General features: G+C 47.4%; 2 protein-coding genes across 3 annotated transcripts in view; one reads left to right on the top strand and one right to left on the bottom strand.

Moving 5' to 3' along the window:
• LOC138498464 (zinc finger protein 271-like) overlaps positions 1-15,613 on the bottom strand; it is a 70,458-nt gene extending 54,845 nt beyond the window's left edge. Inside the window, exons 1-2 of one of the 2 annotated variants that reach the window (XM_069622215.1) lie at positions 15,494-15,613; positions 3,484-3,545 (exon numbers count right to left, since the gene is read on the bottom strand). The gene's annotated coding sequence lies outside the window, so the exon portion shown is untranslated. The remainder of the gene's footprint in view (positions 1-3,483; positions 3,546-15,493) is intronic. The other variant, XM_069622214.1, reaches the window with a different exon arrangement.
• Positions 1-21,568, top strand: part of LOC138498467 (zinc finger protein 420-like) — a 378,622-nt gene that overhangs the window by 203,378 nt on the left and 153,676 nt on the right. The gene's annotated exons all lie outside the window — the stretch shown is intronic.

Here is a 21,568-nt window from a genome sequence, read left to right as displayed (position 1 = left end):
CGGGTACAAGGACCAGCGGGGTGCCAGGCGGGTGTCGGAGGAATAACCAGGATGGGGTATAAGGCGTCCCACAGATCACATCGCCCAACGCCGCTTTTCAGATGGCAGGTGTTAAACAAATAGAGTTCCAATCACCCCCCCCCCCGTAACAGCGCCACAAGAGTCCTGACATAGTTAGCCCCTCAGTGGAACTGGAAGGGCCGCACTTAGCCCAAAACCACAGAGGGAACACTTTGTTGCACTCCAAGAGGGGCAGGAGGGGCCAAGGGGAGCAGGGTCCACCAGAAATGTTGCAGGGGGGTCCACAGCCACCCAGGGGGCCAGATGGTGCCACTGACTCACGCCAGGGTGCCAAGAGCAGATGTCCCCTGCTGCCACAATGGAAAGCCGGGCCGGAGTCGCCGCCGCCCCGCAATCCAAGGCTCCGCGAGATCACGTCCACCAGGCGGCCGAGGCCCACCCCGGCCGCACCGCCACCCTGCCCAGAGCCCGGCGAGAAGATAAGTCCCCTTGCGCACTGTTGCGTGCATAGCCAAGACGCCGCCGATCACAGCCCCCAGGGCACCGGCCTCGCAGGAGCAGAGGGGCCGCCAACAGGGACAGCATGGTGGCGAAGCACCCCTAGCCCACACACAGTCCAGGAAGAAGAAGCAGGTCTGTCTCCGATGAAGATGGCGGGCGTCATGGGGGGTGGGGACCAGCCGCCACAACAAAGCCCTCAGACGGGCACCTCCAACTCCCCGCACTTCAATTTTATATCAATTTACGTGGCGGGTGCTCCGACACTTGCTTCCTTGCTTCGTGAAATCAGCAACATGGCCAAAATGTTGAAATGTATAATTTTCCCCCGAGCCTCTTCCAGAGCACTTTCAGGCTGTGGCCATTTCGCGAGCCGCGCAACAGCGCCCCCCGCCTCTGATAAGTATTTAAGCAGCTTTGGACACAGTGCCTTGTTTAATGGGTGTTCCGCTGAACGCATGAAAATACAAAAAATACTTGGGAGGGAGTGTGTGCGCATGGAGAGGTGGGTGAGGGGACCACACATGTATGCTGCTTGACAATATAGTGAGGTAATATAAGCAAAGACGGAGCATAAATAAGAAAGTATTGCAGCCTCGGCAACAGCCCGATACATAGATACTCTGTTGCTAAAGAAAACCCATAATCACATTCCCAACGTTAAGTCATAGTCTCAGCGGGCAAGGAGAGGGCCAAAAGAAAATGCAAGGGAGCTGGGAGGGATGACAGAAATGTCAAATGTGGAGTTGGAATCAGGGCTGGAAATGGGGCAAAGTTGGTGTGGAAGCCATGGGCCATTCTGGAGTATCAGCTTGGCTTCCCTTAGGGGGTTTATATGCCTCTTCTAGATTCTGACATTGTGGACAAGTGGGAAGTGGGTTTAACCCAATCGTGGATCTTCATCAGACAGTTAGTCCGGCAGACGACAATGAGAATTTGTGATATTGACTAGTAGATTTTGACACCCAGTGTTTTTCTAAATCACGTGTTAAGGAAATCTGATTCCCTAAAACCCTATATCCCTTAACTTCTTTGCTAATACATCTCAAATATTGAATTCTGAAGGAAATCCCCCAAAACAGGCAAAAGCACTGAGAACCATGCATGTACTAGGCAGAAGAGAGTCCAAAGCACTAAGACCCATGCATGTACTAGGCAGAAGAGAGGCCAAAGCACTGAGATCCATGCATGTACTAGGCAGAGGAGAAAGTCAAAGAACTGAGAACCATTCATGTACTTGGTGGAAGAGAAGACCAAATCACAGAGAACCATGCATGTAATAGGCAGAAGTGAAGGCCAAAGCACGGAGAACCATGCATGTAATAGGCGGAAGTGAAAGCCAAAGCACCGAGAACCATGCATGTAATAGGCGGAAGTGAAGGCCAAAGCACCGAGAACCATGCATGTACTAGGCCAAAGAGAAGGCCAAAGCACTGAGAACCATGCATGTACTAGGCGGAAGTGAAGGCCAAAGCACGGAGAACCATGCATGTAATAGGCGGAAGTGAAAGCCAAAGCACCGAGAACCATGCATGTACTAGGCGGAAGTGAAGGCCAAAGCACGGAGAACCATGCATGTACAATGCATGTACTAGGCGGAAGAAAAGGCCAAGGCACGGAGAACCCCATCTGCATTTACTAGGCCGAGGAGAAGGCCAAAGCACGGAGAACCATGCATGTAATAGGTGGAAGTGAAGGCCAATGCACCGAGAACCATGCATGTACTAGGCCAAAGAGAAGGCCAAAGCACTGAGAACCATGCATGTACTAGGCGGAAGTGAAGGCCAAAGCACCGAGAACCATGCATGTACAATGCATGTACTAGGAGGAAGAAAAGGCCAAAGCACGGAGAACCCCATCTGCATTTACTAGGCCGAGGAGAAGGCCAAAGCACAGAGAACCATGCATGTGCTAGGTGGAAGAGAAGGCCAAAGCACAGCGAACCATGCATGTGCTAGGCCGAGGAGAAGGCCAAAGAACTGAAAACCATGCATGCACAAAGCGGAGGTGAAGGCCAACGCACTGAGAACCATGCATGTACTAGGCGGAAGAGAAGGCCAATGCACTGAGAACCATGCATGTACTAGGCGGAAGAGAATGCCAATGCACTGAGAACCATGCATATACTAGGCGGAAGAGAAGACAGAAGCACTGAGAACCATGCATGTGCTATGCCGAGGAGAAGGCCAAAGAACTGAAAACCATGCATGCACAAAGCGGAGGAGAAGACCAACGCACTGAGAACCATGCATGTACTAGGCGGAAGAGAAGGCAGAAGCACTGAGAACCATGCATGTACTAGGCGGAAGAGAAGACCAACGCACTGAGAACCATGCATGTACTAGGCGGAAGAGAAGGCCAATGCACTGAGAACCATGCATGTACTAGGCGGAAAAGAAGGCAGAAGCACTGAGAACCATGCATGTGCTATGCCGAGGAGAAGGCCAAAGAACTGAAAACCATGCATGCACAAAGCGGAGGAGAAGACCAACGCACTGAGAACCATGCATGTACTAGGCGGAAGAGAAGGCCAATGCACTGAGAACCATGCATGTACTAGGCGGAAGAGAAGGCAAAAGCACTGAGAACCATGTATGTACTAGGCAGAGGAGAAGGGCACGCCACGTGCATTTACTAGGCGGAATGGAGACCAAAGCACTGAGAGCCTCGTGTGAATTTACTAGGCGGAAGAGAAGTGCAAAGTACTGAGAACCATGCAATTACTAGACAAAGGAGAAGGACAAATCAATGAGAACCCTACGTGCATTTACTACGCAGAGAAGGACAAAGCTACTTACAACCTCATGTGCATTTACTAAATGAAGAAGATCCAATCACTAAAAACTAACTTGCTTTTATTGAAGGTGTGAATAAATTAACATGTCTGAATCTACAGCTGGACCGAAATATTTTAGAGGACATGGTAAGGATTGGGGAGGAGTGTATCTGTTGGGCATTTCTCACCTGCAGTGCGTGGGTCTCTGCGCCAGCCACTCTAGTCTGCCAATAGCCACAGATCGATTCCTCTAAAAAGAACAGAGATCTGTATCAAAAGAAATTGATGCATCAGGAAGAAATATAAATTGCACATGCACCACCTTTGCAAGTGCAGCATCAGCCATAGGATGGAGTGCATGAGGAGAAGAAATCGAAGGAATCTGAGACGCCACCAACCGAAGTGCAAGAGGATGTGTGGCACAATGACTACTGTCCTGCAGGAGTACAAGGATGAGAAGTGACTAAACCACCTACTCAGTCATGCCAATACTACACATCTACAGGGATATGTGATGAACCTGGACAATCGTCCCTTCTCCTCCGAGTGGAGCCATCCCCTTTGAGGATATGGAGGTGGACCTGCTCAGCAAGAAGAGTACATAACAGCCCCTCATTCCCACGAGGAACCCCCTGCCGCGAAGACCTGATCAGAATATAAGGAAATTGGAAAGACTGTTGTTACTTCCATTTTGAAACTGCCAAACAATGACATTTCCTCAAACTCTTTGGTTTCAGGTAATACCGAATCTCACCTAAACGCCACAGTCAGAGAACATCTACAAAACCCTTCTATTTGTAATACTATTTTGGATCCATCGACTAGTGGCGTTTCCTCAAACTCTTCGGCTAAAGGTAATGCTGGATCTTGCCTGAACGCCACACAAACCTGTTACGGAAATACATCCTGGAGGACCAGTGCCATGCTAGACCACGGAGCCAGCTGGAGCGTGGAGCGTGAGTGGAGCGCTCGTGGGACGCCGGAAGGCTGCGTTCTAACCAACCAGGAAGCCAAGGTTGGAAGGGAGATGGGGAAGCAACCACCTCTTCAGGTGGCATGATCACAAGGAAAACGTAGTGGGCCTGGGGCATGACAACCGTGGAGTCTAGCTACAGAAGGGACGCTAGACTCTTCAATATTCAAGTTTACCAACATTATGAAAAACTCTTCCAAGAAGTTTGTAAAATAGTAAAAAATCCTGATTCCTGGTAAGAAGCAATCCAGGATGAATGAACTTTCTAAAGCCCTGCTTGGAAGAGGAATCCTGTTTCTGGACCAGGCAGGAGTCCCACGCAGAGGCATTGTCCTGGTCTCCTTTTTGTTTGTTATTCCTGAAGTGGTAGGGCCAGTAATTCAGTTAGGATTGAGATGAAGATCTTTTTACTTTTGTTCAATTCGCCCTCTTCATCTAATCCAGAATAGGGCTGCGAGAATTATCATTGGCCTCAAGCCCAGGGACTGCATCTCTCCAGCTGTAAAGTCTCTACACTAGCTCCTGGTGACCTTACGGATCAAATTCTAGACCCTTTGCATCATCTACAAGGATGTCTGGGACCCCTCTACATCCAGCTTTCCCTCCCTAAATACCTCTCTGCTCGGTCCTCTAGCTCCAACTCTCTCGGGTCAGATGCTTCTCCAAGCAGAGTTGGAAGTAGAACCCTTTCTTCGGCAGGTGCCTCCCTTTGGAATGGCCTCCCTGCCCCCCCAGACTTCAGCAAGATCTCATTAAGTTCTGTAAACTTCTCAAGACTCCTTTTTTCCTCCTCCTTCCCCCCCCCTTTCACGCTTACTGTCCATCTGCTGCTTGTGACTGGTGCCTGGTCCCTTATGAGTCTTACAGGGAGAAGGCCCACCCTGACAAGTCCCCACCGCCCAGCATCCCTACCAGCACTTGCCCTTGGGCACCCCTTCCTGGATTAGCCTGAATCTGGGTCACCCCTCTGTCGCACTTCTCCCTTTTCTACTTCCCCTGCACTTGCCCTTCATGGCTTCCCTCAGCACTTGCTTAGCCCCCTGGGCACCCCACATGTGCACTTCTCCCCCTCCCCCTCTAGACCGTCCCCCCCAGCCCTGCCTCCACCCTCCCTTTCTCTTTTTGTCTCTGCACTTGTACAGTAAAAATGTCACAAGGTCTAGTACAACCATTACTGTTGGTTCTTTTTCCCTATGTCCAGCCCACCCCTCCTTTTTTGTCTTGTGGCGGCTGTATAGGCACCATACAAATGTCCCATAAATACATAAAAATAAATACCCTTAGTTTTAGTTTTGTTAGCTAGAGAAAGTCCCTCATAGCAATAGGGCAAGCTAGGTGTTTTATTTTATTTTAACAAGAATCCTTGAACCTGCCGTTAACTCATCTCATTCATTCTTCTGGTTTGTCACAGATCCCGATCATAAAGTTGAAAAAGGAATAATCAAGAGATATACCACCTTCTTGTGGCAACATGGGCTGGGGGCAGGTTCTACGCTCAAGAGGGGTGTGGATGTGATAACATTAGCAACCCAAGCAGCAATAGTACAAGTGTCCAAAAAAAGCAATCTTCAATCAAGGAGATTATATATAGATTTTCGCCTACCGTTTTTTCAGTGGCACATGTTCCGATACATTTGTGATGTCATCTTTGATACCGCCTACCGTTTTTTCAGTGGCACATGTTCCGATACATTTGTGATGTCATCTTTGATGCCATGAGTGTGAGTCATAGCAGTGCACAGTGGTATTGCGAGTTATGATTGCTTAGCTTACTATAACTGGCAAAATTCTGGGGTTTTTCGGTTTTACCTGTAACCGTATTGTCCCTGTAACAATGTTTTTCCGTTGAATTTCATAGGTTTTTACCAGGATACCTTTAGTTTGTAAAGATGTACTGTACAACATACTGATCCTGCTGGCACCATGTTAATGCGCCCAGCAGTCGCAGACTATGCGTCTGGTTGCAGACATCGGGTTGCATCCAACCTGCTCAGAAAGGCAGAGGTTCTCTTACAGAGGGGTACCATTCAGCAAACACAAGGAACATATACAAACAGCACCATGTACATGAATTGCAAGGGAAAATAGAGCAGGTCTGCAAACGGTGTACTTATGAAACAAACAGCACAAAGGCATAGGGAGTACACCATAATGGAATGCACCAACAAGAGAAGTGACGTCTGCCTTCAACAATCTTACCTCACTGCTACTTTACATGGGAACAAAGAACGAAAAGCCAGAGTAAGGATTGGAAAGTACTAAGACCTGAACGTCACTACACCGTAGTAAGCACACTAATGTTTGTCTCATAATTGCACAGGTGGTGCAGTATACAATAGTAGAGAAGCATAACTTCTTTTTTTATGCAGCAATGGCAAGCACCTTAGAGTGGTTGGCAGAAAATGACCCTCATGATGCAATGACTTACGATAGGAACCCCATTGGTACCCGTTCCACAACAGCATACGGGCAGAGGAAAGGAAAGAAACTCTAAAGAGCAACCTGGACAGCCTGGAAGTCAAAATGGAAGAATTGGTGAACAATTTTGCCGCCTTAAAAGGACAAAATAAAATACCACTGCCCGACCTGCACGTGTACCCCTTCCCCATTTCACAGCCCACAATCCCCTCAAAATCTGTGTGTTCAGAGACGTTACGATGATACCTCAATCCCTTCCTCCCTGCACAACCAACTTGTGCAAATCCCCTATTCCCCACAATAAGTATACACTTCTGCTACCCCTTTCCTCATGGTATGTATGAATGTGTGGATGTAAACATTGATCCGCCAAGCTTAGCAGTGACCTGATCCTCACTTTGTTCGCTTTGCCTGCTTCAACATTGGCAGGTGCGATGCGGCGCCACAACAAGGCTCCGCTTTCTTTGTTGCCAGGCAACTAAACTGAATAACTCCCCGCAACATCCGCCGGCCCTGTTTTGCCTTGCCCCTTAGAAGCATCCCCCAGCCTGCGGTGGAGAGGGCAGGAGCCCCCACCAGTCCCTGCAACTACTGCCCCGCGGACTGGAGATCTAGGGTGCCGCGTGCTGAGTGCAACCCGCACTAACCAACGTGCACCCCGATGCTGATACCCTCGAATGATGAGGCCCTAGGTTCTGACCCTATCCACATGCCCACACGTGCCTGATAGTGCCCTCCACCTACTTACTGCCTTCCCCCAAGCTGAGCTGTGGCCTGATCCTCACTTTGTTCGCTTTGCCTGCTTCAGCAATGGCGGGCACGATGCGGCGCCACAACGAGGCTCCGCTTTCTTTGTTGACAGGCAACTAAACGGAATAACTCCCTGCAACATCCGCCGGAAGGCGGAAGAGCCAGCCCGAGATTAAGGCCAGATAAAGGCCCCGTTTGTCCCTGTTCGCCACAGGGAGCCAGCAGCCTTTGCCCACTTCCAGGAGCTGTAGATGCCTTATACCTCTCACACTGCTCCCTGTCTTGCCTACGCCGCTTAAGGTAAGACTCGCCCCAGTAGTAAAACCACCTGAACTTGCCGTGCAGCAAACAAACCGGCATCAGATCTCACTGCACTATCCCAACACCTCCTACTATATTGTATGTCTGTATGCCTCACAACATATGAAACGCGTGTCATGACAATATTGACCTAGCCTACTCCTCAGATTGCTTACTTCTAACCTCATGATTATTACGGGACTTATCTGTACATTTTGGCACCCCAGTAGTAATCAAACTAGCCTACCTCAACAAATGGTGCATGTCTGTACTTTCGATTTGCTAAAATTGGAGTAGTCTACCAAAGTGTATTTAGCCCTTTTTTGTTAGCATGCTGAATTAGCCCATATTACCAGTGCATGTGTTGCCCTACCGCAAACAAATTGTAATAGCCTATTCTATCAGTGTGTACCTAGATCTACTGTCAATTGACCGCCATACAAACTGAAATAGCTCATCAATGTGTATTTTGCCATACTACTAGCTAACTGAAGTAGTTCATTCCACTAGAGAGTGCACCTAAACCTACTGTTAGCACCCTGAATTAACCTATCCTACCAGTGCATACGGAAGTAGCTGGCATTATGTATGCCACCGCCCTACAGCCAGTCTTACTGTGGACCATAATGACATTAGTTCCAGTGTCCAATACTACAGGCCCTTCTACCATACCTGTTCGAGACCCTACCATAACAAATAATGCGGCACCAATACTGTACACTCACCCTACCGTCACCCAATAATCTGGCCCAACGACAACTGCCACTTCACGTTAATCTCACCCAGGGCCCACCCATAACTAACATACCGTGTCACACGTCCGCTCTAGACTGACTGTAACTGTTCGAACCACCTACAAATTAATTGACCAATATAGGCATTAGAAGAAAAGGCTCTCACAACATACAAACCATCTTAACTAAAATTAACAACCCCACTACTCTATCCACGCACAAGACTGACAGCACCACCCACAAAAAAAAACAGCAGAATAAAGTTCACATTGTGTCTCTGACCGGTGAAGAAAAGAACCGTACCTTCCAATCCGTTGACAGAGAATCTTGTTCCAGACCTCAAGGGAGCCCTAATAAACTCCAGATCCTTAGTAGCCCACGCCACATAGGTAGCTGACTTAATTCAGGCAGAAGATTATGACTTTCTAGCCATTACTGAATCATGGCTACATGCAGCCGCAGGCCCTGCCCTCATGCTCGCTATACCCAACAACTATACCAGAAAGAATTGAGACTCGTGGAGGAGGCATAGCTCTCATAGCCAAATCCAATCTAGCCATGAGGTTAGTCCCGTCTAATGATGTTAAATCCTGAGAATCCCTCACTGCCAAATTGCCCATCTCTGACTCCCAAACACTCACCATTCATCTAATTTACAGACCTCCAGGTCCCATCGGCGCATTTGAGGAGGACATTTCCAATATTCTTTCCGACAATTTAATAAAAAACACATTGCAAGTACTCTTGCTTGGGGATCTCCATCTGGGTTTCAAAGACCCCTAAGACCAGCAAGCAGCAGCAGTCGCCAATATCCTCACTGAACTTGGCTTCAAGCAAAGAGTGACATTACCAACTCACGACAAAGGCAGAACACTTGATTGGGTGGCAGATTACAACTGTAATGCTTCCATCACTGCCATAACCCCTCAATTATGGACAGACCGCCATTTGGTAGCATTTTGATTAGCAGCTAAATTTCTCACCCTCCCACATTAACGAGGAATAAAAAGAGCATTACTGCTGATAAACTCTTACCTTTAATACTACTGAGCCCAATACCTTAGCTACTGAATACAATAAAACTATGACTGAAGCCTTAGACACCATCGCCTGCTAAAAATGAAAAAAAGCAAACCCAGAGCACATCTCAACTCCTGGTTCACCCCACATTTCAAAACCCTAAGAACTGAAAAAAGAAAATACGAAGGCTTTTGGAGGCACCTTCTCTCTGATGTAAACAAGGCCAACCTTATCAACATCTCATCTCTTTATAAGAAAGCAATACTTCGCACCAAGCAAGAAACGTTCAATAGGATCATGCAAGCCAACTCAAGTACTAAGGAACTCTTTGTAATCCTAAAAGAGCTTGAAGCCCCAATCCTTGTGCCTTATAATTGTGTGAAGAACAAAACCTGGTGTTCTAATACACAGAAGGCTCTTTCCAACAAAGTTACTACTCTTCAGGACAAGATTGCCAAAAAAAAAAGCAAACCTACCTAACTTGATCACATAGAATAGCACTGCCATGCCTCCACATAAACCAGCACAACGCTTTAGTTTGGCAAAAGTTACAATTCTTGAGGTCGAAAATAGCATCCTCTCCCTCAAAACCTTGAATTGTCAGGGTGATAAATTCCCCGCCCAAAACATCAAAGATACTGCTAGAGACCTAGCACCTTTTATATCTAGGCTAATCAACGCCTCATTCTCTACTGGCACCATCCCTAGTAGCCTAAAGGAGTCCTGGATACTCCCGCTCCTCAAAAAACAGTCACTAGATCCAACCATACCCACTAACTATAGGCCCATAACGACAGTGGCATTTCTACTAAAAATGTTAGATAGGGTGGCTTATCTCCAAATACAGCATTACCTGGAGCATGACCAGCTACTAGGAGACCGTCAATCAGGATTCAGGCCCCAACATGGTACTGAAACAGCGCTGATTGACCTCAAGGCCCACATTGACAAGCTTAGGGACAAAGGGAAATAAGCCTTATTACTTCTTCTTGATTTATCGGCTGCGTTTGACCTGGTGGACCACAAGGTCCTATGTAACCACCTTGACTCAACAGCTCACTTTTCTCAGGAGACTATAGTCTTGATCAAATCATTTCTAAGCAATCGGACTATGAGAGTCTTCTCGCCATCAGCAGCAGCAGACCCTATTCCCATCACTTGTGGTGTGCCACGGGGCTCATGAGTCTCCCCCACAATGTATAATATTTTTACCAAGCCCCTTTTTGAGGATTTGGACCTTCGCGGCATCACCTACACTAACTATGCAAATGATACCCAGATTCTCATACCACTTACTGGGGATTATGACAAGGATTTGGCCTTCGTAAACAAAATTTACCTCATCATCCAGGCATGGATGGCTGTTCACGGTCTATGCCTGAATGATGACAAAACTGAGCTCATTATTCTGGGAACTACACCCTACCCCAATAAACTTGGCCACAAATACACCTCCTTTAATATCGATGGCAACACCATTAAGGACGCTAAAGAGGTAAAAACCTTAGGTTTCTATTTGGACTCCACCCACACCTTTGCCAAACAGGTTAATTCCATGGCCTCAGCCTCTGCATACACATGTAAACTGATAAGAGCAGGCAAACCATTCCTTTCTAAAAAAAAAAAAGAAAAAAAAAAGGCTGTACCATTCTGGCCAGAGCGTTCATTTTGTCCAAATTGGACTATTGTAATTCCCTATACCTTGAAGCCAATAAATACATCATTAGTAAAATTCAGACCCTCCAAAATAATGCCCTCAGAGCGGCATTGGGCATAGCTAGGAAAGAGCACATCTCTGAGGTAAGGAGACAGAATAACTGGCTCTCCACTAGTGACAAATTCCGGCTTAAAACGGCCTTGTTAACACACAAGTGCCTAAACAACGCCACACCTCGCTATCTCAGAGATAATTAATAGAAGATCCTCCAACCGGCCTACCAGAACTGCAAACGCAGACTGTCTGATTGTACCAAAATTCAAACTGACCAAAGCTGGTGGGGGTAGCTTCCCAGTCAAAGCTGCACAGCTCTGGAACTCTTTAACCCCCTCCCTGAGGGCAGACCAAACGTACCCCAACTTCAGACAGAACATAATTAATTGGCTCAAAGAAAATGACCACTAAGTCACTTTTATCACTGTCCTACCATCTCAACTTTTCTTCCACTGTATATTGACCCTACTATGTCCATATGATGTTGAACCTCCCTCTGTAATTATGTAATGCCATCCTGTTTCTACTTACTGTATGTATATACCTTTCTATTGTACTATTGACTTTATGATAATTGTGTAACCCTAAGATGAAAAAATGCATGTATCCTCTGCGCCCTGATACCCTTGGGTCTGGCGCGCATTACAAATAAATAAATAAACAAACAAACTCCTGCTCACGAGGTCAGATTCTAAGGGACTCATAGCCCGGTTGTATAAAGGGATATTGTTAGCCGAACACTGGGAAACCACATACTTGAACCTTCTTGAATGGGGTCCCTCTGTGGAGATGACCACTGTAAACAGTTGTCACAGACATAACATTTCACTGCCCTTGAAACTAAGGGGCGGGAGCTGTCTTCAGGTTGACACAGATGCAAATCAAAAGGGTGTTGGGTATCCTGTCCTTTGTCAGTCCTTCTAGCAGGCTTCTCGCAGGCCTGCTTCAATTAACGTCTCATCAGTATAGGCCGCCACCATCATGGTGGACAAAGGATAGGGTGGAACCATGAAGCCTTTGTCAGTTAATGAGGTTGGCCATGGCAGAAGGAAGGTTTTGCTGCCTTCCCCCTTCTTGAGATGCTTTGATGTACCCGTGGCTATCACATTCCAGCTGAACATGACAGGAATACTGGGCCTGTAGGATGTCCCCACCCAGAGTACACGTTTATGTGTTGGTTGTGCAGCGAGCACAGGAAAATGTGTGAGGATTAGCCCCACACATTTTCGAGAGGATGATCTCCCATCATTCAATTTACTACAAAATTACAGAAAACCCCAGGCGAGCGCACACTCCCTGTGCGATGGTCGAATTCCTCACAGGAGGCACAAATGCCAGCTTAATTTTACATGAAAACAAATAAAAAAATAAAATGAAAAAAGCTCAGGAGTGCCTTCCCTTGCACATGGCATCCCGCCAGAGGTATTGCTACTGGGCCATGCAATGTAGGTGCCAGGCAAGGAGGGGTGCTCTTGCTGCTCTACAGAGAAGTGAAGATGCACTGCAGATAGGGTGCTGGACAATGGGGTGCTGTGCAGAAAAGGTGCAAGGCAGTGGGGTGCTGAAAATCCGGTCGGGCACTGCAGAGGAGTGGAAAGGTGCTCTGCAGGGAGGGGGGGTTTGCCGAGAGTGCTGGACACAGGTGGGAAATGGGGCTGTTCTGCAGAGAGGGAGGGTAGATGCAATGAAGACGGCTAGCTGGGCACAGAGATGGTATGCAGAAATAATGCTGTCACTGAGGCATAACATGCAGAAAGGGTGCAGCCACACAGGGATATTATGCAGAAAGGGTGCAGCCACACAGCGATGCTATGCAGAAAGAGTGTGGGAACAGTTCAATTTAGCAGGGAGGGGCTGAATCATCGGATGAGGTCATGGGGAAGTTACATCACAGGACGTGACAACACAGGCACAAGCATATGAGTAACTCCCAGGCAAGGTATTGCTAGACTTGTTATTTAAGGCCATTAAAGTGATAGATGGGATATGCTCAGGGCACCCCTCCATGCCACACATGGGTGGCAGGGTCTGCTCTGTACTGGCGGGTCCCCTTCATTAATGACTGAAACGGACTGACAGGAATAATGGTATGGAAGGCTGCTTAGAGTAATTGTTGCGTTTATGATTAATTCAAAGCCTTGCATACATAACCTTTGTAGTGCCAAGAGGCCACCCACATGTTAATGTTAAAGGACATTTATACTGTGCACTATCACCACTGGAGTGGTCCCTGGCGCTCTGGAGGATCTGAAAGGTATGAGGGTAGGATGGGTTAGTAGGGCATAGCGGAAAAATATTAAACGAGAGTTGTGATGTCCCACTAACGGCTTCAGTTCGTTTAACACTGTTCGCTGAGCATGGGTGCGATTTAAGGATAGGCAGACTCCCATGTGCTATTGTGCGGGACTATGTGTGGTTTGTTTTGTTGTTGCAGTTTAGTGAAGTGCATGCGGATTGCTGTGTAAAGATGTGGTTGTGCTAGTTTAGCGTTTGAGAGGTGGATGCATAGAGTTGAGGTTTTAGGGGTTGCGTCAGTGGGTTTTTTTAAAATTATGTTTTATTTATTTATTTTTTCTTACATGGTTGCTTCGGCTAACTGTGTTAGGTGTCTCTGCGCGTGCTATGTACTTGGGCGTTTCGTTTTGGGTCACTCGACGGGTTCTGGCTTCATAGTGGTGGCACCTCTCTGTAACTGTCCAGTGGTCTGTGGGCAGGAAGGTAGTGAAGGCCTCCCTTTGACCCCTGGGTGGAGATGGGTATGGTTGTAGGGTTTGCTCTTAGGTTGTCAGAGGGATGCGTCTGCCATCGCCTCCCTGAGCTCCTAGGGCGGGGTCCCGTCCCTCTGAGATCCAGGTGCTCCATGGCCTCCTGGGGTTCCAGTTATTGGTTAATGCTCCCTCGTCTGCAACCGAGTAGGTGCATGTCCCTTAGGCCATTCCTAACATAGGGGTTTGGCTTGGGAGTGTGATTATCCCGGGCTCCCTCCCGCCGTCCCTCCCCGGCTTCTTCCTTCCATGTGCGTTTGTTAAGGTGCGTTCTATTTCCAGTGGTGTCCTTGTTTTTCCTAGTCGTTTCCATCTGGTTCTGAGGTGAAGAGCACAGAACATTTTGGTTTCACGTCACTCATACCTCCAGGACTACATACCTCATGTACCGTCCCAACAGTCCTGACATTGGCCTAGCCCCAGATCTCTTCCAGACCTAGCAACACCCCTGTGTACCAGCCCTCGTTTGTTTCGCCTATTCTTAATGAGGCAAAGGCACAGAGTAAAGCATATGTATTTAAATCACATGGTACCTCAGTTGGTTGATGCACCTCCTGCAGGGATCTGTGTGGAAGTGGCAGTTCTCAAGTTTGCATCCTAGATGAGCAGTAAAGCATTTCATCTTGCAGAGACTGGTGAAATGAGAAACCCTGAGCTGCTGCATGCTCTCATGTCTGGGGATGGCTGGAAAAGCAGCAAACAAGCAGCTGGTGGGTTTAAGAGTACGGGAAGCCCCGCCCACTGCCCCCACCATCCCTCAGCAGGCACAGATGGGATCAGCAACCCTACCCGTATGTCTGCAATGGTTAGATCGAAGAAAAACTAAACCTGCAGGACTAGGGAAGCACCTCTGTGCCTTAGTACACGCCCTTCCCTCAGTGCCCGACTCGCAAACACTACCACGGCCCCTGAATGTCTATTAGACAATGTGCGATGAGGCTGTGTAGACAAACAGACCTCACATAATTACATCTAGGTGATCCCAAGTTTGGCAGGCAAAGAAATTAGGATCCGGTTAGGTGCAGCGATTTGCCCAGGATCACACAGATTGGTCAAAAGGGATGGGGGGCAGGGAGGACTGGGTGAGAGCCCAGAATCATTAGTTGTCCTAGATAAAGAGTAATTTGGAATTGTTTTATATTAGTGTACATCAGTTTCTTTTCACATTGCAAATACAAAAAGCAGTCCTACAAGTACCAGAAGGCAAAGCAATGGCCAGGACTCACTTTGCATCTCACATCCGAAGGTGGCATTGTCGCAAGGAGAGTGCTAGGGAGGCAGCAGGATAGTAGCAAAGAGAGTGCTGGCACTGGCTTATGGTACACAGGGGCGTTCTGGCACACCTGTATAGTGTGAGAAAGCCTGCTGGCTCACTGCAACATGAAGGAATGTGCTGGGCATAGGGGGGGATAGGGGCGTCGAGAGATAATGCGCAATCTCAGCCCTGGAAATCATGCCCTACCCGCATCCAACCGCCACACGTGTGAGACTCTGCCCCTCTCCCTGCAGACACATGCCAATCCTTACCTGCTGCTGCTGCTGGACACCTTCCTCTTGGCATCTTTGTTACTGACCTCCTTCCTCTGGGCACATCTCCTCTTCTGCCCCATCCCTTGGGCACGCCTCTTCTGGGCACACCTCCTCATTTTCCCCCCTTCCTCTCGGCACGCCTCCTCGACCCCCCTTCCTCTTCTCCCCCCCCGCCCTCCCTCTGTGCACTCTCCTCTTCTGTCCCACCCCCTACCTCTGGGCACGCCTCTTCTTCTGCCCCCTTCCTCTGGGCACTCCTCTTCTGTCCCTCCTCCTTCCTCTCGACACTCCCACTCTGCTTCACCCCCTTCCTCTGGGCACTCCTCTTCTGTCCCTCCTCCTTCCTCTCGACACTCCCACTCTGCTTCACCCCCTTCCTCTGGGCACTCCTCTTCTGCTGACCCTCCCCCTTCCTCTGGGTACTCGTCCTCCTCTGGCCACTCCTACTCTGCTGACCCTCCTCCTTCCTCTGGGCACACCTCCTCTTCTGACCCTCCCCCTTCCTTTGTGCACGCCGCCTCTTCTGCCCCCCCCTTTAATCCCTACCCTCCCCGCCCCCTCCTCTGCCAAGTGGGCTGGACACTAACTTGCCAGGTCGGAAGGAAAAATAGGCTGAATGCCCCTTCAAAACAATCCCAAAACAAGCACACATCTAAAACAAGGCGGACAGGTCTCAAAAGTAAGAAACATAATAGGATAACGCAGACATAGAAATAGCACAAATTTATAATGTAAGAGAACAAAAAGAATGTATTATAATGGCATTTTATTTCTCTGACAAATAGGGCCAGATTCTGAAAACATTTTTGGCCGCAAGTATTGAGCTGCGCTTCTTCTCACTTGCGCCAAATAAAATAGAAGCCCAATTCACAAAGAGCATCTGAATGAGTGCATCTTGGAGGCTCTCATTCAGATGCTCTTTTCCTCCCTTTGCACATTTGGGCAAATAAATGGGGGTTTCTGGGCGTTTAAAAGCCCATCCTGAATTTACAACGGGGTGACAATTTTAAATGGCCAGAAATTAAGCGTGCTGGCTGTCACACTTGCAGACATGCCAACATTCCGACTCACCTGGGCGGGAGATTTCATCAGAGAAATCTCCCATAGGGAGGCATTGGGTCCAGAAGTATTTTAGCCGGGAGAACGTGAAAAATAGCAATATTTGTTTACGAAAAGCCTGGAGTCTCCCGCCTAAATCGGGAGGGTTGGCACATATGCACTTGCATGTTCATTCCCTACACATGGATTTTCTTTTCCGCAACCATTTCACTGAGATGGGCTTTAAATGCACTCCCAGCAACTTCACGGTTGAAGAGAGCCATACGACTCCCGACACTAATGTATGGAAGGGGGCTGGGCAGCATATCTTCGTGCCTCTGTCCAGCCCCTCCTGAAATTCTCAGGTCACCTTTGAGAATAAGGTGACATGAGCATTTCAGAAAGCAGCACAAATGAAATGAGCACATTCTTCAGGCATGCCAACATTCGGCAGCCCCCGAGAGGGAGATTTCACCACAGCAATAGGGAAAATGTATTCTTCCCATAAAATTGCATTGGGGTTATAATTATTTTAGGCGGGAGACAGTAATAAATAGCCTGATTTTTCATTTATAAATCGGGAGTCTCCCACCTAAATCGGGAGGGTCGGGGAGAGGAGAGGAGAGGGTTGAGGACCATGGGAAGCCCCAAGAGAAGAGAGGAGGGTTGGAGACCCTGAGAAGCCCCAAAAGAAGAGAATCATATGTTGTAAGAGGGTTGGGACCCTGATACACCCCAAATGAAGTGAATCATATGTTTGGAACAGAGAGAGAAACAAACAGACATGATAACGGATTGCAAGTCTGGGACACGCACCCATATAACAAACTGAGAGCAACCAAGATAACAGGATCAGGTGTTTGTCAGAAGAGTGAACCAAGCGTATATCATAACAAATCCCGAGCCTGGGAAGCGCACACTTATGAAATGCAAGCGCCTAATGAAAGAAAGAAAAAGAGGGTCTGAGACCAACGTGAAGGAGAGACAGTCTAGTAGAGGACACTAGCTTGACAGGAAAGTGAATCAAGCTATATTTCTCGTCTGGGACTCATACTCATTTAAGAGACTGAATGGGTCAAGGACTGCGGGGTTGGGAAAACAGAATCCTACATTCTATAACAAAAAGTATCCAGTTGACAAGACACAGGACTGTGAAGCTAAACAACATATCCTTAGGGATCGTGCACTGACATTTGCCTAAGAAGGTAAAGACCCAAAAGGATGCCCAAAAGGATGGAAGCTGAGAAGAAATCTAGGGGAAAGGAGCACAACCCTGGCTTGGAAACATTGCATTTATGAACATTGTTTATTTCATCACCAGAAAGACCAGGAACTTTTCTGTTGATTGAAAACACAAAGAACACTTGTGACTTTAAGAAGCGATCATCCTTGCACAATTGCTATATATTATTAATGTTAGGGACAGAAGCAGGTTTTTGGACACGACAGTGCCAGGCTTTTTATTTTCGTACTTCCTGACAATTTCACTACTTTCCTTTGAGGCAGTGACACCCCTCTTGGCTTTAGGGCTAGAGAGGCATTTTCCAACCTTTTCTTATTTAATAAAAGTATATTTCCAGAAACATGCCACTGTTGTGTCTGAGTCTTACTTCTGCACCCTTACATAAGAAATAATCGATATACTAGTGACTTCAGTTTTCGATGCTACAGCTATGGAAATAGAGACTTTTGTAACACGCACATCACCGCAGGTATCTATGCATTTTATTCACCCTAAGAGCAGAGGCACCATGGATTGAATGATTGAGAGTCCAGGAGGAATCTTTCATTTGTGAAAAAGAACAAGTTAGTTTAACACATCCCTGACTATCCACTTCTAGCTACTTCCCTTTTATTCAAAATACCCCCTTACTCAATAGGCATGTCAGAATTTCAACAGCATTTTATACTCAATTGCAACAAACTACTGGACCTTCAGGTATGTAAATGGCTTGTTAGAAGGAAATTGCATGTTCTACATGTATGTAGGCCAGATCCGCTTCCGTGATGTTTCTATTTAATTACTGTGTAAAAGCGTACCTTTATCACTTCCAATGGGAAACTTTAAGCAGTGAAAGAATGGGTAGGAAATAATCACCCTCTCTCTTTGGTGTGGAACAACTTAGCTTTAATAACAGAATTCTGCTTGATGGTATACCCAGGAATTACTTCAGTTATGTTCTTCTTCTAGGTATTGTGATGAATCCTCAGATGTCATCCCGCCTTCCCTAGGTGGAGACCCTTCCCATGGGGCCACTGTAGTGCAGCCACAGTCCAACAGACCCCTGGGAGTGGTAAACCACAGGAAGATCCCCTGGGGACCCCCCCTATGGGAGTAGGGACAACTATCAGAGGAGAACGCTGTATTCCCGCATCTCACCTGACCTTAGCCCACCTTCCTACAACCCAAACATCAACCCCTACCCAAACATATACATGAGTTATTGTAACCCCACCATCATGGGGAATACTGGGAAAGGAAGAGTGTAGTCTCTGTAAAGGAAGAATTACCAATTTCCCTAGAAAGTACTGGGACGAGGAAGAATAGGAATTACCTAAGTGAAGACTCCTTATCCAGTACTGAGATGAAGAAGAACTCCATTGACTCACACGGGAACTGCAAGATAAGTACTGTGATGAGGAGGAAATGTAGAGACATGAAGATCACCTCTTTGAACCACATTGAACGGTCTAGTGGTTACAGACTTCCTATTGGTCCAACCTTAGTTGAAATAGAAGAGGGAATCCAGAAATTGTTGTCAAACCCTCCCTCGAGGAGAAGGGCAGGGAGGTTGTGCTCTGCTGTAGACCGGTTTGCCTACCAGAGAGACGGGGAACCTTTGAAAGCCAAAAAAGTGCAGAGAACTGGGGAAAACTAGCGAATTCCTCACTGGAGGATCCAAGAGAAACCTGCCCTGGAGGAACCAGGAGTTCATCCCTCCCTCGAGGACCCAGACACAGCAGGCCAGGCGGGACAGAGAAGCTGGATGAACTGAGGCTGGTGGTGGGAAGCCAGAGCCTATTGCCAGGGTCTGCGGAGGAGAGTCTTTCCTGGGGTGAGGCTGCCTCCACTGACGCGAGAGGTGGGGCAGAGTGTTCCGCATTGGCGGAACAGACCAGTGAGTCCCAATGGCTGCAGAGAGGCCGCATATGGGAAAGACCTTGTGGAAGCTGAGAGGAATGGAAAATCAGCTTCCTGGACCACCTGACGCCCATAGCAGAGACCGTGAGGAGAAGGAGGCTTGCAGGCTGGCTGGAGGAAGCAGAATAAGGTGCAGGCCACATCTTCATAGTTGCAGTAACTGTCAGGTTTGTGTATGAGGGCTGCCAGTGAAACTGGAACTAGGGTCTGGGACCCACACGGCCTGCATTAAGGGTGCAGAGGGAATACTCAGAGTTCCATTATCCCACAGGGTAGTGCACCAGGTAGACTACAGGAAGAGAACCAATCCTTTAGGGTCTGGGACCCACGCTGCCTGCATTAAGGGTGCCGAGGGAATACTTAGAGTCACATAACCCCGCAGGTTAGTGCACCAGGTAGCCTACAGGAAGAGAACCAATCCTTTAGGGTCTGGGACCCAGACCAATACGACTGGAGAGAGACAAGTTGGGACTTTGTGTAAAGCCTGATTAAAGCCAGGGGAAGTCTCATACCCCTTGCCATTCCAAAAAGCAAAGGAAGATCAAAGGACTTCGCCTGATTACACACTGCCTCTAATATCAAGTTCATAGTCACGGTACATGCTCGAATAATGAACTAGGTACGCTGTGAATACTCTGAACCCTTGAGACCGTTGTGAGAGTTCAGAAATGCGAGACAGCCACAAAGGTATAGTTTTCTCAATGTTTGCCATTCATTAAATAAAAAGGGGTGAGAGAAACGCCTATCTTTCCCTATCCTAACAAGGGTGTCCTTGCCCTGCCTAACACTAAAGAAAAATAACCTCGTGTCCATACAATCTCTGACACTCACACTAATAAATACAGCAAAAACATGCAAGGAATATTTGGCTGTTTTCAGTTCAACAACATAATAAAACAGTTCAAACTCATACATTTTAGAAAGTACTCCTTGTGACCAAGCTTGGAATCCATTCCCCTGGATCAATTCAGGAATGTCCTTAGAAAAGTTCTGATTCAACAAAAGATCTATTCAGTGTAACACAAGAAGTCTTTTCCATCCACTGTGTCCTTCCACCTGATAAAGTAAATGTCTCCTTCACAAACACTTGTTCAAAAATCAAAGCAGTTGTTGTTTCCCACAATATCCTTCTTGGTAAGGCAAATGGTTCACAAATCCAAACAACTGTTGTTCTCCACAGTATCCTTCTTGTTAAGGCACATGTGTGTGTCTCTCTCTCTCTCTCTCTTTCAAAAAACAAGTTCATAAACCATGGCAATTGTTCACTTTAGGATGTAAATAAGCTATTAGCAACAGTTATTCTTCAACTGGAATACTTTGGTCAGGCTAGCATAGCAACTACCAATAGTGATGCAACAGTGTAACAATATGTAAATAGACAGGTTCTTTCCAACACAACTTTTTTACCACAAACACACTTCTTCAAATCAGCTTCTTCTTTCCTGGTATACTCACCTGCCAGGAATAACTACCGTATTAAAGGTGCTAATTCAGCGCCAGACAGGGGGAGGCACCTACCAACTGTGAGAGTAAATAAAGGGGGGATGGGGAGGACAGCTACTCAGTAAGTGACACTGGTATTCTAAGCCACAGACACCGCGTACAAAGGGCTTCACTGGTATCGGAAGGGGGTAATGATGCACCAGCTGTACATACAGTCAAATATACTATCCTATGATAAAGAAGGGGACGGATAAAAATAGCACCATTACAAACACACATAGTGGGAAATCCCTCGGGCGGGCTGGACCTGGGAAACTTCAATCTGAAACATATGACCAGTACGACAGGGATCTGCAAAGGGGGTGGGGCTTAAGCTACTCATCTGAGAAAAACAACATAACTAAAACTCAGTCATATAATTAAAGGGTCATCAGCCAAACCAGCCACCC

This window comes from Ambystoma mexicanum, chromosome 5q (assembly GCF_040938575.1).
Source record: "Ambystoma mexicanum isolate Mex_15411 chromosome 5q, UKY_AmexF1_1, whole genome shotgun sequence".
Taxonomy (NCBI): domain Eukaryota; kingdom Metazoa; phylum Chordata; class Amphibia; order Caudata; family Ambystomatidae; genus Ambystoma; species Ambystoma mexicanum.
Note: the sequence above shows the minus strand (reverse complement) of the source record. Positions and strands in the feature narration are given on the sequence as shown.